This window comes from Paramisgurnus dabryanus, chromosome 16 (genome assembly GCF_030506205.2).
Source record: "Paramisgurnus dabryanus chromosome 16, PD_genome_1.1, whole genome shotgun sequence".
Classification (NCBI taxonomy): Eukaryota; Metazoa; Chordata; class Actinopteri; order Cypriniformes; family Cobitidae; genus Paramisgurnus; species Paramisgurnus dabryanus.
Window position 1 is genome coordinate 17415961 of NC_133352.1, and position 17631 is coordinate 17433591.

General features: G+C 35.7%; 1 long non-coding RNA gene across 1 annotated transcript in view; it reads left to right on the forward strand.

Moving 5' to 3' along the window:
- The window catches only part of LOC135754226 (uncharacterized), a 53482-nt gene extending 40843 nt beyond the window's left edge, over nt 1-12639 (forward strand). Inside the window, exon 3 of the long non-coding RNA XR_010534180.2 lies at nt 11741-12639. This is a non-coding gene — a long non-coding RNA (uncharacterized lncRNA). The remainder of the gene's footprint in view (nt 1-11740) is intronic.
- Nucleotides 12640-17631: the final 4992 nt, after the last annotated feature.

Genomic DNA, 17631 nt, shown 5'->3' on the forward strand with positions numbered 1-17631 from the left:
TAAGAAAATCGCCCATAAAGCTGTCTAAGCCCGTATTAATACATATTACCAATGGTTAAATAATTTTTAAATATATTTACGAAAAGAAACTTTACAACATATTATGATCTTCACTTAAGATCATAATAATTTTTGGCATAAAAACGAATAATTTTGAACCATACAATGTGTTGTTGGCAATTGCTAGAAATAAACCTGTGCTATTATATATATATAATATCGTTTTATTGAAAGAAATCTTTTCTATATATATATATATATATATATATATATATATATATATATATATATATATATATATATATATATATATATATATATATATATAAAGATTTCTTTCAATAAAACGATTGATGCTTAACATTTAGTATTCAGTTAAATGAGTCTCTGATGGTAGGGTTTTGAATGATGGATAGATCTACTTCAGTTTCATGATTCTGCTTCATGTATTAATAATCTCCTTTCATTCAGATAGACCTTTATCCTCAACATGAAGGTATAACATTTTTTAAAAAGATGAACTATCAAAATGTATTTCATCTTTTATCAAAACCTTGGTATTGATTATGAGATGAGATAAATAGAGTGCACCACAATCCTCTTAGTAGCAGTTCTTAATCATTTAGTGTTCTACTTGGTTGGCCTAAAGAAAAGGTTACTTAAAAGGTTCCTAAAATAATGTTTGCATAAAGAAAAACAAAAACCTTACTATAATTCTTAGCTTAGATTCATTATGCAGATATTTAGCATACAAGCTCATAGGGTGTCAAGCTCTCAAAAAGAAAAAAAATAACACAAAATTGACCTTTGGACTGTATTCTGAACTAATAAATTAGTTTTTACTTTTTGATAAATTGCAAATCCATTAAAGGTCTTAGATCAAACTTCAAAGCAAAGCAAGTAAGTTTATCTTCTAAAATAGCACATCAAAATTTATGAGCATTAAAAAACATTTCTTGTAAATAAATAAACATATAGGTTTAAAGCTGCTACTCATTTTGTAATTCCAAAAGGAGGAACTCCAACTAGACCTGCACTAATCTAATGAAGCACTAGATGTCCCTCTCTCCCTTGATATTAAACACTATACTGTACATCAGAGAGACCTGTCACCTCCAAATGTTTCACAGCTGACAGTAAGGCCTTAGTACAAATTTTTTGTTTTAGATAGGTTACACATAAGCCAGGGGAAATCTAACATCTCTTTTGACAGCAGAACATAGCTTCAGTGATAGGTTTCCCTCAGGCCCATAACAAGTTATGAAACATTGAAGGCCATCTCCAGTAGAAAAGAAATGTGAGATACAGCATATGTGCCGTTTGACATAGATTACTATGCCTTTTGCTTGCATACCAAACAGTGAAATTTTCTAATAACATAACATTTTGGTATGAGATTGCACAACAAAAATAATCTTTATTTATTTATTAATTTATTTTATTCCCTTTGCAAATAATGCAACATTGGTGGATGTCTTTTCTCTTACCAGACATATGTTGAAGTAACAAATACAAATTGAATCCACCACATCAGAGATTTCTGAAGATAACAAATAATAATTTTGTTTTTGAGTGCTCTTAGCAAAACATATTGTGCATCTCCACCAAATCCTAATGACACCATATCAGAGTGCTCAGCAAGCATATAAGCATTAGCAATACTGCTATTTTTATTTTACATTGATGCTAATTATCACTAGTAAACAAAAATGAAATCATTCACCATCATCCAGCTTATCTAATGACATTCACAGACAACCATATGCTCTGGTTAGAGCAAAGTATATGAATTCACTTTTGCCTGCTGCTGGTTGTTTCAAGCTCAAAGAGCACAGCTTGATGATTTTTCAGACATCAGACATGAAGCTCAGAGTCTGAGTGGGAACTTGAACAGCAAGAAGTCTGATTTTAGCTCTTGTCCTCAATGAGCTGTTACTTCTTAAAGTCATGTTGCTTTCATGTGGATTATGGTTGCATGTAAAAACCCAGCTCAAGTCATTATTTTTTATTTTGTGATTTTAGATTTTTCTTTATAAATTCTACATAATGTAAGGAAAAAAATATGGTTATACCTATGTTTATAATAATTATACAAGCCATGTGCAAATTCTTTATTCAACACCATTGCTGAGTATTTTCACAATATGATGTTATTCTCACAGTTTAAAATCTCCTTGGTTGTTTTAACACATCTTGTGTTGTCGCTTTTATTTATTTGAACACAAAATCAACACATAATCTGTTAAAATAACATATAATGTGTTAAACAGTGCTATTATGCTCAAAGATAATTTTTAAATAATACATTTATTTACTATAGGGAAACTTTAATATTGACTGAGTAAAACCATGTCAGAGATTAGATTATGCCACATGTAGATCATGAAGAATTACTGTATATGAGACTTTCGTCTGTATTTCACATACAGAGTAACATATAATACATTTATTCCTGTATGTTTATACAGTATGTCAGTAGCTTCATGATATGGCACAGCAAGGACCTTTCCAGCCAGTTGCTACATTATGTGTTTATCACTGTGCAGCAACTATAGCAAACCATTATAAATGTTGAATAATTGAATGTGCTTCTCTGTGTCTGTGTTCAGAATAATATACTCTCAAATATGTCTCGCATTACTTGCAAGCATTTTCTTACGAACACATTGCTTAAATGCATTAATTTCTTAAATGCATAAATTGGTTTATGCAGTCCCTCTGGCCATATATTGTATAGGTACTCAATTTCTTTAATTTCTTGCCTTTAAATTTGTGTGAGTGTTGCGGTTCCTCATTTCCACAGATTTTTTTAGGTATATGTGCAGCTTATGTTCATCTGTCAGCCAGCACGCTTTGAAGTGCACAGTTTTGCTCTTGCTCAGAATAGATGAAATCTTCAGTCATTTCCCTATTGGCCTCATTATAAATCCAGCTATCATTACTGCGATCGTAGGAGGCCGAGCAACACGCTGCTTTTGTTACTGTATGGCGTACATGGACAAACCAGAGCTGCTGTTTGATTCAACTGATCCTCAACATCTCCATCTGTTTCAATGCTTGAATGAAATACGCTTAGCTTTTTTGTAGAAATCTGGTGTTTTATTCTAAGAAGTGCTGATAGAGATTTTTTTCTCATAACAAAACACATGATTGAGAAACTGGTTCTTATTGGTATTAATATTGATTTTTCCTGTCCATTACAGAGTACAGGAATGTGCTAATGTTGCAGACAATCATTATGCAAGCACAGAGGAATTTAAACTCTAAAATCTGCTTATTTTACATTGAAATGGCATGTTGTATGACACTGGGGGAGTTACTGATATCTTGTGTTTCTTTGTTTGAGAATTACAGTAAAATCTAGGGGGATGGATGATAAATAACTGCGAAAAGCTGTCATCCTCTTAACTCTGATGCTTTCTTCAAGTGCATGTGCACAGTATACAATAAAATAATGTACATTCTATAGAAAAAGCTGGTTATTTTCAACCTAGCGTTGGGTCAAAAATGGAAAAGCCCAGCCCCTTGGGTTGTAATTTAACCTATACGCGATGTTGTTTTAACCCACTGTTGGATCATATATAAACATTTTCTGTGTTAATTTAACCCAATGGCTGGGCTTGTTCTTTTTTGACCCAATGCTGGGTTGAAAATAACCCAGCATTTTTTATAGAATGTACATTATTTAATTGTATACAATACATTTTGTGAAGTATAACTCATTGGTCCAGTTTCATGCAATTTCCTATAGACTAAACAACTTTAAGACTTTTTAATCTGTATCTGCTTACTATGAAATGTTGCACAGATGTGTTACTCATTTGAAAATGAACTTCCACGCAGCTGTTTCATTCAGTTTAAGAATACTGTAGTCATAACTGTTGACTTTTATCCAGCCTTTTATTTACAACAAAATATTTTTGTGTCTACTCTCACCTCATTTGGTTACACATCATCTTTCCCAGCCAAGAGCCCTATGTGTTTACTTTCTAAATGACTGGTTTTCAATTTCACAGCAATAACTGCTTCTATTTTTACCTCAGTATAATATACCAACAATAACATTGAGACGTTAAGCCGTCCTGACATGCATCATTATTAACCCTTACTTTTATGTAATATTGTTTGTTTAGTTCTGTGGCGCATTTCAAATTTAGCTTGAAGATGTTTTCATGCAAACTCTCCAGAGACTTTACGTTTATAGACATTTAATATAGACTTTCATATATGATTTTCATTTATGTGTTTTTAATTTACAAAGGCAAATTTGCATTAACACCACAGTAGTTTACATTGTTTTGGTTGCTTTCAGAGATAGCGAGTGCCTAGGGAGTCTCCTGCAAGGCTCTTATTTGAATTGTGGATGCTAATAATAGCAAAACACCACTGTTGCACAATGCCTTTTGTTTATTTACTGCTTGCTTGCTTGCTTGCTTTTGTTGTTTTTGCACATAAAAGTTTGTATAGATGTGTTGCAAACAGGTTTTCATTAATTTCTGCATTCTGATGAGTAATGTAATGTAATGCATTATATCTTAAATGTTATATATATATATATATATATATATATATATATATATATATATATACATATATATATATATATATATATATATACATATATATATATATATATATATATATATATATATATATATATATATATATATATATATATATACATATATATATATATATATATATATATATATACATATATATATATATATATATATATATATATATACATATACATATACATATATATACATATATATATATACATATATATATATACATATGTAGTGTATTATGTGGATGACATGCAAAGAGGTCAAATCAAGGCATGCAAGCATTTATGCTGTATACACTTATATATACTGTATGTATATGTATATAACATTTAGCGAGGAAATGTCAGCTACAACAGAAAAAAGGCCAGAGGGTTGTGTGTCTACCCTTTAAGCTAACTTTAACTATTAGCTTGTGCCGTGTGTGTTCATAGCTGCCATGAGTCTGACCGGAGGTCAGTTAAAGACAATCCTCTTAGCTCCCTGCTGAGGGTCTTCTCCTTTATTAGCATTAGTGACATTCTAGACAGGAGACGAGCGAGAGGAGAGACGCTCTGAGGGTCACAGCGGCTGCGTGCGTGTGCTCTGCTGTCACATTATGGGATGGCGCTCTAATTAGGTCAAAACCGCTAATGGTGCTGTTAACTGGAGACAGATTTAGTTATGACTACAGTCCTCTGGTATGTGTGAATGGCATTCTTAGCCATCTTGAACAGATGCTGGTGGGCATGTGTGGACGATGGCACATACTGTACTGTAACAACAGTGTTTCTTATACCACAGCAAAACTGTCTTAAACACAACGTCGACTGTTTACAGAAGGTGTGGTCTACACTGTCTGAAAAGAAATGGCCCCTGCTGTCTCTGGAGCAGTACCCTTTCAAATAGTACACATAAAGAGTTCATGTTAGTACCTCGGATGTACCAAATGTATACATATCTGTGCCTAAATGGTTCATATTGGGACCTTTTTAAAGATTTTTACAGTTAAGGACTGTTGCCTTTTATTGTTATTACTGTACAACCTCAGTGCTTATTTATTAGGGTCACGTGCTTTTGCTTGTCATGTTGTCTAAATTATTAGTGATCGTCAGTTATATTGCCGGACCTGTTAAAGACAGCACTTGCAACTTTGAAAAAGTATTAGCATATAAATAAAAGAATGATTATAGGCTGCCGGCTAATAATTGGTGATTGACAAAAACATGCAGGTATGATGGCATTTGTAATTTCTTTTGCATTTATTGCTTGTTGTCAAGTATACCGCTCATGATGTGCAGCAAAATTGTGTACTCTTATTATTACATAAATAGTGGCAAGCAGAGGGAAATAAAGTGTTGTGGCAAGCAAAAAGGGAAATGTTTTTACTTATAAATTTCTGTTCCAGACAAGTGACAACATAAACAGGATTTTAAGCGATGAGTTGTATTTTGCATTAAAGTATATGAAATATCGTTTGTCAGATAGGCTGTATTTTCTATTAATGCATTAGAATGACAGAAGCATGCTTTCCTCTGTCGTATGCTCATTTTTTTTTTGCATTTAATCAACATTTACTCCAGCTGTATGATCGTAAATCAATTTTTCCCTGAAGGAAACTGAAGAGGTTGTTCAGACTGGAGCAGTGAAGCAGAGTGAACATCTGCTTGTCTTTGGAGAATTTCTTCTCTAACTTGGCTTCTAACGTTATTGGGAAGGAAGCAGAGCGTTCCTCCGGCTCGTGCACTCTTTGATGTGATCCTCTTAGGATCTTTCGTAGTCTGTGTTCTAAAAATGTTGCTTTATATAGACTGAGGGTCACATCAGTCCCAAACTAATTCTCATGCTTCTTTGGTGAGTTATTTCTTGTACTTAAGATATCAGACATACAGTGTTTTCAATGTCAGTCTGTTCCCCATTGGTGCACCCAAAAATGTTTTGGGGTTTAACCAAGGGGCAACCTTACGATCTCTATTGTGAAGCCAACACGGAAGTGACTTAAACTGCAATTCTTTGACTGGCTAGAGGCTGGCTCCAAAAGGGAGTCAATTCCCATAGACCCCCATGTTAAAATGCCCAACTTTACAGCAAATATAAATATGTTTATAGCCTGGTACAAATTGTGTTTTTGATCTATATAGCTAATTTTGCCCTTCATGACAACTGTGAGGAGGGTGATTTTTTTTATAACTCATTTGTTAAAATTATATCAACTCTTTTCCCGCCAGCGTTGTCAGCCAGCGCCAGCATTATTTATGAAGTTGAATGCCTTCTAGAAAATGTTCTTCTTTATATATATATAAATATATATTAACTCACCCCCTAAATGTGTTAGGATATCAATAAAAACACACTGTGCAAAATTTTTAATTGTTCCTACAATATCTAGAGGTTGCTCAAAGCCTTTGAATATTTCTGAAATCACATATTTTGGCAAAAACTATGAAAACACAACACACATAAAACTTGCTTCTTGGAGAGTAACTTTGTTCCAGGAGTTTTGATTGCATGGAGCATGGTCAAATAAGTTCATTGCTGCCATAAGTATATATTATTAAACAATTATACATGCAAGCACAAAGTATCACATAATACGCGAATGTGTTAAACTTCAAAGGTCTTGAGCAACCTCTAACTATGGAAAATATAAAAATATGAAATTATTATTGAATTTTTATTTATTTATTTATTCAAACATATTGGTGGGTTGAAAGCATGAACTTTTGAAAGTTGAAAAATAAGGACCACCCTAATATAAACATGCAATATATCAAATGAAAGAACAGACCCTTTGATTTAAAAAAAAAAACTGTTTCAAAAAAACTGAAGGACTTTTGATAGACATTAGATTCAGAGCGATCCTCAAAACATACATGGAGTTTGAACAGTTTGCCCTAAGGGAATACTTTCGGGTTTTATAAGTTGGGTAAGAGCGCTACCTGGTAGATAATTGCGAAAATGCGGATTGCCGGAAAAACTCGTTATTGGCAGGGAAAGAGTTAAGCCTTAAAGTTCTGCATAATTAAGGGCGTGGCCACTTGAGTGATGGGTGAACTGCCACTGCTGTCACTACCATCGAGCTACGCGGGTGTGGTTTTAGCAACCAGCCACTACAGCTTCACCCATGTCTTGCCTCTTTACCCATTTTCGGTTATTAGTAAGTAGTGACGGGATGCTAAGATGGCGACGGCAGGCCCCACCAACTATTGGCTTCAAAAAACCTATGGGTGACGTCCATTTGTTTTTTTTTTTGTGTTTTTTTTTTGCAGTCTTAAACCCACACATTCAGAAGAAGGTACAAAGCTGTCACTGGGGAAGTACCCTTTAAAAAGATCCAGCATAGATTTATTTATAACCCAACAGTTGGTTTTGTTTAATATTTATCTAATTAAGGGTTAAAACAATCCAACATTATTTAGACTGATGTGCTTGCTTACAGTTTATCCCGATATATCGTACCCACAAAGCTCCCCTTGGTTCAGTGTATTTTTGAATCTTGAGAGCCTGCAGACTTTTATGTGCATGCTTTGTATTTGTCTGGCCCTGAAGTGCAGGGTCTGAGAGAGTCTGATTTTGCCTTGTGTCATGGGCTGGCCAAGCAACATCAGAGCGGAGTGATAAGTAAAACAATGGTTCATGACACCATGTTTGTACCTGGCTCTGAGAGCACTCGCATGACTTTTTAAAATATCATGCCATAAAGTCTTTCTAGGCAAGATCAAGCTTTCCCTGACAGACTAATCTAAATGCATTTCCTCTCTTTCAGAGTGCTGAGAGAAGTGACAGCACTAAACAATTGGGTATATTTGGCCCCATGTTTCCTGCCTCTGTCTATTTATAGGCTTTAGGTCTTTAGCCTCCTAAAAAGATAACAGACAAGGGATGCCAGGGCAGAGGAAGGCACTGACCTCTCAATAGTCAAAGCTGAAATTATGAAATTTTTGTTTGATAAATCAAATAAAATTGATGTATTATTATTTACGCAATAATTAGCAAATATTTGCATACTTTTTTTTGTCAGTGTGGTCTTTGTGTTTGAACCCATGATCTTTGCATTGCTAACACTATAGGCACACATGCAGTTTAAGACTTTCGTTTTGTAGTTTTGTAAGTGTCTCAGTAAACCTTTTCATGCTTATTCGAATATTTGCATATTTTATGACAGAATCTATTTCTTTATTGTTAGCTCCACATGAATGTTCATTGTGATGGATTGTGATCTGTAAGTACAGATATGTTGACAATTTTTAACACCCATTACGAATATAAAACGCATAAGTGGCAGTGTAAAGTATGAGCTTTGGTATTACAAAACTTGTTTTTTTTAATGCAAATAAATTCTTCACACAATGTAAAAAAGTATGGTGTCAAATAAACATATATACATATACACTCACCTAAAGGATTATTAGGAACACCATACTAATACTGTGTTTGACCCCCTTTCATCATTTTTTAGAAATGTTGGCCCATATTGATAGGATAGCATCCTGCAGTTGATGGAGATTTGTGGGATGCACATTCAGGGCACAAAGCTCCCGTTCCACCACATCCCAAAGATGCTGTATTGGGTTGAGATCTGGTGACTGTGGGGGCCATTTTAGTACAGTGAACTCATTGTCATGTTCAAGAAACCAATTTGAAATGATTCGAGCTACAGGATGTCTTAAATTTCCTTCGGGATAAATAAAGTATCAATCAATCAGAGGATGGGTACATGGTGGTCATAAAGGGATGGACATGGTCAGAAACAATGCTCAGGTAGGCCTTTATTTAAACGATGCCCAAGGGGCCTAAAGTGTGCCAAGAAAACATTCCCCACACCATTACAACACCACCAGCCTGCACAGGGGTAACAAGGCATGATGGATCCACGTTCTCATTCTGTTTACGCCAAATTCTGACTCTACCATCTGAATGTCTCAACAGAAATCGAGACTCATCAGCCCAGGCAACATTTTTCCAGTCTTCAACTGTCCAATTTTGGTGGGGTCATGCAAATTGTAGCCTCTTTTTCCTATCTGTAGTGGAGATGAGTTGTACCCGGTGGGGTCTTCTGCTGTTGTAGCCCATCCGCCTCAAGGTTGTGCGTTGTGGCTTCACAAATGCTTTGCTGCATACCTCGGTTGTAACGAGTGTGTATTTCGGTCAAAGTTGCTCTTCTATCAGCTTGAATCAGTCGGCCCATTCTCCTCTGACCTCTACCATCAACAAGGCATTTTCGCCTCCAGGACTGTTGCATACTGGATGTTTTTCCCTTTTCACACCATTCTTTGTAAACCCTAGAAATGGTTGTGTGTGAAAATCCCAGTAACTGAGCAGATTGTGAAATACTCAGACCGGCCCGTCTGACACCAACAACCATGCCACGCTCAAAATTGCTTAAATCACCTTTCTTTCCCATTCTGACATTCAGTTTGGAGTTCAAGAGATTTTCTTGACCAGGACACATCCCTAAATGCATTGAAGCAACTGCCATGTGATTGGTTGATTAGATAATTGCATTAATGAGAAATTGGACAGGTGTTCCTAATAATCCTTTAGGTTGAATTGACCTGCAAAACCAAGTTGTTTTAACTTCACACTGCTTTTTTACAGTGCATAAATAGACCAAAAAGAATAAATAAATAAAAAACTAGTTATAAAAATACAACACATTTGACTTTTTTATAGTCAGCTTTCCGGGTTTCGTTAAATCTCTTGATTACAAAGGATTTGTGGAGTCTTTGATATCAAATTCACACAGTTGGCCCATAAAAACTTCACAAAGATCTCACTGTGCCTTCCCTACAAAGAGAATGTCAATGTCACACATCAGAAAGAAAGCCTCATATAATTGCTTCATATTTTAAACCATTGAATTCATCTGACTTCCCAGTTCTTTCGGTTCAAGGCTGTGCCATAAATCTGTGAGAAATACGTTTATTGCTCTATTATCATCATTCGCTGTGCACCGCATTGTTCGTCCATCTTCACTATCAACTCCTCATCCATCTAAAGCTCAAAAGCAGTACAGGGCTTTATACTCGGTAGATTATAAAGCAAACAGTTTGTCAAAAAGGCAAACAATGCAATCCTTGACAGTAATTATTCATAAGGCAGTGAAGTATGGCCTCCAGTTTTTCTCTGGCTATATTCATCAACAATCAACCGGCAGCAAAGACTTAAGCATATGCCGAATTCACTATACAGCCACTTCTGCGTGTGGTATCCCAGCTCAAAACCTGCATTTAATTCAGTGACCCCTCACAATCCAGTTAAACCAATCAGCACAGGAGGGTTTGCTTTTGATCATGACAGCACCAATTCATCAAATGGTGATCAAATGATGGAGAAGAGCATTATGACCGGGCATATATCCATGTGTGTGTGTAGTCGAGCGCATGGTGTGCATTTTAAACAGCCGAATCAGGTGCTTTGACTGCAGGGGCAATGAGATGCTGCACAGTGCATAACTTAGCAAAAATTGCACTCATATTGTGTTTTTAGCACATATTTTACCAGATTTACATTACTTCTTTAAAGCTGCACTTTGTAGCAGTATTTAGCGGTGAGACCTTGAATGGCAACCAACGGCTCAGTCCACAGCTCACCCCTCCCTCTTGAAACGCATAGAGAAGCTACGATAGCCACCACAGCACAAAAGGTCATGGGTTTGAACCTGGGGAACACAAAATTGTATATCTTGTAATGCACTGTAAAGTGTCTTTATGGTCGCTTTGGGTAAAAGTGTCTGCCAAGTGCATAAATATAAATTTGGATTCCCTCCGGAGTCTGCGATTCAATTTATCCTTTGTTTATTTATTGGCTTCAAGTTTTTTAATGAATGCATGGAATTTGTTTCAAATATGATGTCTGTAAGGCATATTAAATGCAGTAAAAGCTCTCTACAGGTCCTTGCTGGACTTGCGAGGCTTCATACAGAACATATGGTGCTGGGAAAAGAGGAGCACTGAAGTATTTCACCAGAGCTAAAATGATTGACAATGCAGATCATTAGAAGCAACAGTTCTGGTTTAATAGAAATCAGCAATGTGTGCAGAAAACAAGCAAAGAAATAAACAAATACAAATATGATGTATAGCACATAATGCAACATTTCATTAAACAGCACTTAAAATAAATGTATCTGATTTAGTGCATTCTCCATGATCCTGCTAATGACTTCTCTTTATTTATGTTTCTAACAGACGAAGCCTGATCACCTCCACAGCCATTTTCCTGTTGGGTCAGATGCGGTTTCCAGCCATTAAATGGTGACCTTGACACACAGCATCCAGTCAGTAAAAAAACGACCACCATCACCATTACCATCTGTCTGCCTTATTAACTGTGCCCAAATCTGCTACTTTCCTGACAATACTTTAGAAGCCGTTTCTAGCGCTCTGTTGCAGGAATACACGCTGTTAAAACACAGCCCAAGGTTGGATTTCTTAAATGTGACACTAGACCTGGCCAGATAATGTTTGACCTTTACATTGATCTCTATTCTGCCTCATGGCAAAAGCAGGGAGCAGCTGCAAACTGTAGGTGTTCGGTCAAATCAGACTTACTGAATGTCTTCTGTGTTCTCAGGCAGCTATGATTACAGTACACTTACTGCTAAAATCATTATAGAGGAACTCAAATATAAAAACAAATGTTTGAATCGATCATTTTAATTTTGGTGTATTGGAATTACGCTCCCATTGTGTCATTTTGCAAGCACCATATTTAAAGATTTTCCAGTGTGATAAGCAAGTCAGTAGCAGGCTTTGGGACAAAGACTCATAGCTGCATGATTCTCGCTGACTTTGCAACCAAGAAATGCACCAATCTGAATCCTAGAGTCTGACAGTGCCATGTGTTTAATATGGATATAGCTTATGATAGCTGGAGGGTGTGATTTCAATAACAGCAGATGCATGGGCCTGCTGTGGCACAAAATAACTAGTTCTCATAAATGCATGTGAGAAAGTTTAGGGTGGCCAACCTAGAGGAACCTAGAGGATCAAGCAGAGGTGGATGCATATCCTTGAAACCCTTAACAGCAAGAAGCTTCCTGGTTTCGTACCAGCTGCATCCACTGTGGTTCTTTGTAAAAAAAAAAAAATTATAAGCGAAGAAGAGAAAAACTGCGAATATACATTCAGCATGCGGTACATTTTATTATAAGAAATGTGTGACCCAGTTGGTGAAAAAGTCATTTTTTGTTTTCTTGCATAATGTAAAGAACATTCTGTGACCTCGATATCTTCAATATTGATGTCAAAGATCGAAATCAAACTTTGATGCTCCTAATCTCAATATTAGATTGTGAGACTTTAGCCTGGATTTCACAGACAGGGTCACGTTTTAAAAAAACTTCTGCACCCATCTAGAGATTGCTTATTTTAGCAATGCACAATATGCCATTTTACTTTTTTTAATCAGTAAAATTCAGAAAGCAATGATGAAGTTCTCCTCTCTGGAGGTTCTATTGAAACGAAGCTGCTGTGGGCTCTTTGATGATGAGATGAGAGAAGCATGACAGATAGAGCTTCAACATTTTTTATTACTTTATGATCAAAAACTAAAGCCCTGGTGGAAACTGTTTCCCATGCTTTTTTCTGGGGGGCCAACCAGGCTTGAATGTGAGCGAAATGAAAAAGTGGAAGTTTGACTTGCAAGTGTGAACGGTGGAGAAATTGTGAGATGATTAAAATGCTCTTTTTCTTTTCTAAGTGCCCAAAGTAACATTTATAGCACATATAATTTCACCTAAGTGACCACAGTTTTTAATTGTTTAAGTGGTCTTAGGTTTGCTGGTGCTGTTAAAAAGGTTTTTGGGGCCATTAATAAAGCACAGGGTTATCAGTTACAGAACTTCATTAGGCCGTGTGCCCCATCTGTACTCTTCCTCATCAATTATTGCAGAGGACCTGCCTGACTCCCTCATTATATAATGAACTATTTATAAAGCTTTAATGATTCACACTATAAAAAGTATGATTCATCACATATCATCTGATCTTATCTTACTCCACCCGTCTGAAAATACAGTCTGTACAGTAAAGGCATGGCAGATCATTTCCTTTTCACTTTTGAAGCTCTAATCCATTCCAAACAGAAGGAAATTAGAAGGACTTTGAGACAAAATAAAAACTTGCACGTCACAGTAACGCATTGATCATTTGGCCATTTAAGGGGCTTGTTAAAATTACAATCTAGAATTGTGATGTGGTTGACAAACTCTGAATAGACACCTTAAGTTTGAGGGATTTGAAAATCGAACCTTTGTATTCGAATTGTGTTTGAATTTATGCGAAGGGTTTTGTACGATTAGTTTCGGCAACGTATGCGCCACTTGTGCTATTTCATTAAGACAATCTTCTTTTAAGGCATGTTTCCTTTAACAAAACAGCTATTTATTTTTTCAACATGATCTCACGAAAAGTTGTGTTATAGTCACGAAAATTTGATTAATTTATTTGTGTCCATGGCACAAATTCTGCTTTTTTCGTGTCACCCACACAAATTTCTATAAGTAGTATTTTGTGTCCGTTTTATATATATATATATATTTTTAAATCCTTGTTTGGGTTGAATTTGGGGTTTGGGTTAGGAAAATGTTTTTCTTCAGCTTTTAAAACTATTCCTTCCTGGAGTTGGGGTTAGAGTTGGGGTTTGGGTAAAAATGTAACAGAAAGTGATTCTAACCCCAACCCCAAGCAACAATGGTAAGAAAATAGGAAAAAACAATGAGAAAACAATACATAAAATGCCACGAAAAAGAAAGTCGAGCCACGGACATGAAAAACTATTTATAGAAATTAGTGCGACTGACACGAAAAAGACATTTGTGCTCAAAGCACGAAAAAAGCTGAATTTTGGACCATGGACATGAAGAAATTGGATAAAATTTTGCGTGACTATAACACGACTTTCTGTGAGATCAGTCTGTTTATTTTAGTTTTACTAGCTTTAAAGGATTAGTCAATTTTCTTAAAAAAAATCCAGATAATTTATTCACCACCATGTCAATGTTGATGTCTTAATTTCTTCTCGACTGAACAAAGAATGTTTTTTGAGGAAAACATTCCAGGATTTTTCTCATTTTAATGGACTTTAATGGACCCCAACACTTAACAGTTTTAATGCAGTTTAAAATTGCAGTTTCAAAGGACTCTAAAGGATCTCAAAAGAGGCACAAGGGTCTTATCTAGTGAAACGATTGTCATTTTTTTGGCAAGAAAAAAGCACTTTTAAACCACAATTCCTTCGGTCCTGTGATGCTCCAGCGCGACCTCACGTAATTGCTTTATGCCGTGGAAAGGTCACATTTTACATATATGAAACGCACATTTGCGGACCATTTAAAACAATAAACTGACACAAAGACATTAATTAGTATCATTCCACATACAACAACGTCGGAACGGTCCTTTTTCTCCAAACTTGTAAACACTGGGGTGTAGTTTCGCATTCGTCATCTGTGACCTTTTGACGTGATGACGTACTACGTGAGGTCGCGCTGGCGCGTCACAGGATGATTTACGGAGACTCAACGGCTCATTCTAAAGTAATACAAACAAAACAGTTCATTCTGTAAGGTCTTTATACACCACTGATAATATAGTTATGTATATTATATTGCATTTCTGTCAAGAGATCCTCCTAAACAATGCACCTTTAATTTCAATTAACAGACATGTTTTAACGGTTTTAGTTACAGTAGTTAGTTTTAGTTAACAATATTTTTAACTCTGCAATGGAGGTGAAATTCTGTTGTCCTACACTGTAAAAAAATTCCGTAGAAATTGCAGCTGGGTTGCCGGTAATTTACCGTAGATTTACATTTATGTTATTTACTGGCAAGAGTTTGTTCAAAGTTAAATGAACATTAAACATTTACAAGTCTTTGTCTTTACAGAGTAAAACTAAAAAAAACAGCATCAAGCAAAACATTCTGGGAAACAAAATCTGAAGCAAAAAACAGAAAAAGGTTGATGATGATTTCTGGTTCCCAGAATGCTTTGCATGAGGCTGTTATTGTATAGTTTTATTCTGTAAAGATAAAGACTTGTTAATATTTAAAATGTATTTAACTTTGAACAAACTCTTGCCAGTAAATAACATAAATGTAAATCTACGGTAAATTACCGGCAACCCAGCTGCAATAACATTGTAATTTCTACGGAATTTTTTTACAGTGTAGATTAACCTCATCCAATATCTTCATGATGATAAGGGACAAACATATTTTTCATATTTCATAAATCACCTTTTTTACTTCAGTAGAAACCATCATCTGTCGATCTCTAAAGAATCAGGTGTTTTACCCTGAGTGACTACGATCAGCACATTTCTGGATCATTAGATTATTTGATACTGCAGATCCATTGAGTGCTAAATAAATCTCCTAAAATCAGTTTTCTTCCTTGTGTGAAATCCAAAGGGAAATGGTTGTGAAACGTCAAATTTGTCAAATTTCCCATGAAACCGCTCAGTGGTAATGAGCGTCCTGGGAAGAGTTTACCATCAGCTCAGCTGGAATAAATGATTTTATCATGAGAGTCCAACTGGCAATTATACCAACCATATTAAGAGTAGGAGTCAATACACTGTACTCTAATGCTGTGTATAGTAAGTACTTTAACAGTGGGTGTCTATACCCACAAAAGTCATTTGCACACTTAGATCCCATGAAACAATAAAAGTGAATTTCTAATACTTTTATGGGCTATTGTGGTCTATTCTACATTTACTAGACCAGAAAAGAAAACTACTTCTGATATCCATGTCTTGCCTCATGTTTAAACACTTAAGTTCAGCAGGCTGTCCCTCCAGTATTACACAAGGCCCATGATGACAAAAAACAAAGATTTTATGTTTAATGATGTATTTAAAGACATTTGCCCAGGAAGAAAATGAAATGAAATTTAAATTTAAATTGCATATAAATATTTTAGCAAAGACCCACCATCGAATCATATAAAGCTTAAATGTGTCCTCCAGCTCAGAGTGAAAATGGATGTTAAAGTATTTATTACTAAAACCATGAGAAGTTGAAGGCATGACAGCCTAACAAAGATCCATCCGCTCCCCACTGCTCCTCTCTATGAGCGTTTCTAACAGCTGAATGAACTGCGATTTCTGCTCCAGAGCAGACGTCTTTAAGGGCTTTCGTTTTGTTTCTTGTCCAAATTAGACTTACAATGTCATTTTTGTTTTTCACGCGTCAGCTGTTTACTGTGCACTTAAAATGTGTCCATCTATCATGTGATGGGGAAATTGTAAGAACCATTAGATATAAATGCTAATGGGAGCGCAAGACACAGCAAATGGGAATAAATGTTCATAGACATGAAGAAACAAAGTTTGGCACAGCTAGTGAAACCTCATAGCATCTCTCTCGTGGAGGGGTTTGTCGCTAATGTGCTGAGATAAATAAGGGCATTAAGTGAACTTATGTTAGTGAGGGAAATCTATCCAATGGTAATTGCAATTCCAAGTTTTGCTCGTATACTTTTATCTTATCATCATTTAAATTTAGTGTAAGCCCCAAAAGTATATACTTCAAAAGTGCACGTTTGCTTCTAATTATATTGCAAAGGTTTGCCACCGCTGTGTTGTATGATAATTGCACTCTAATCTTTTATTTTAGCAACTAACCATGTGCAACATTTCTCTTCTCTGGTTTGTTATGTAATGGTGAATACTTGCTGAACTCTGGCAGTAACTCGTGTCCCAAGGAAAGATTTTCCGCTCCGAAATCCACTTGTGGAGGAGGCCAGTGTAGTCAAGTGCCAGAATATGACTTGAGTTCTCTTTGACAGCCCTCAGGCAAAACTCGTAATCTTTTAAAGAAGGAAAAGAGACAGAATAAAGTCAGACTTTCATATGATACAATGGTGTATCTTGTTTACTACAGCTTAATTTTATTTAACTTGCTGTTCCCACAAAGCAATTTCACAGAATTGTTCGTTCGCATTTTGTCACACTGGTCTTACGTAAGTAAGGAATAACAGACATCCAGTCAGTTGTTTTGCAAAATAAACCCTAATAGGGTGATCAGGAAAGTCTTGTATAACGTCGGTCTGACATCAAGCTGTTACATCGA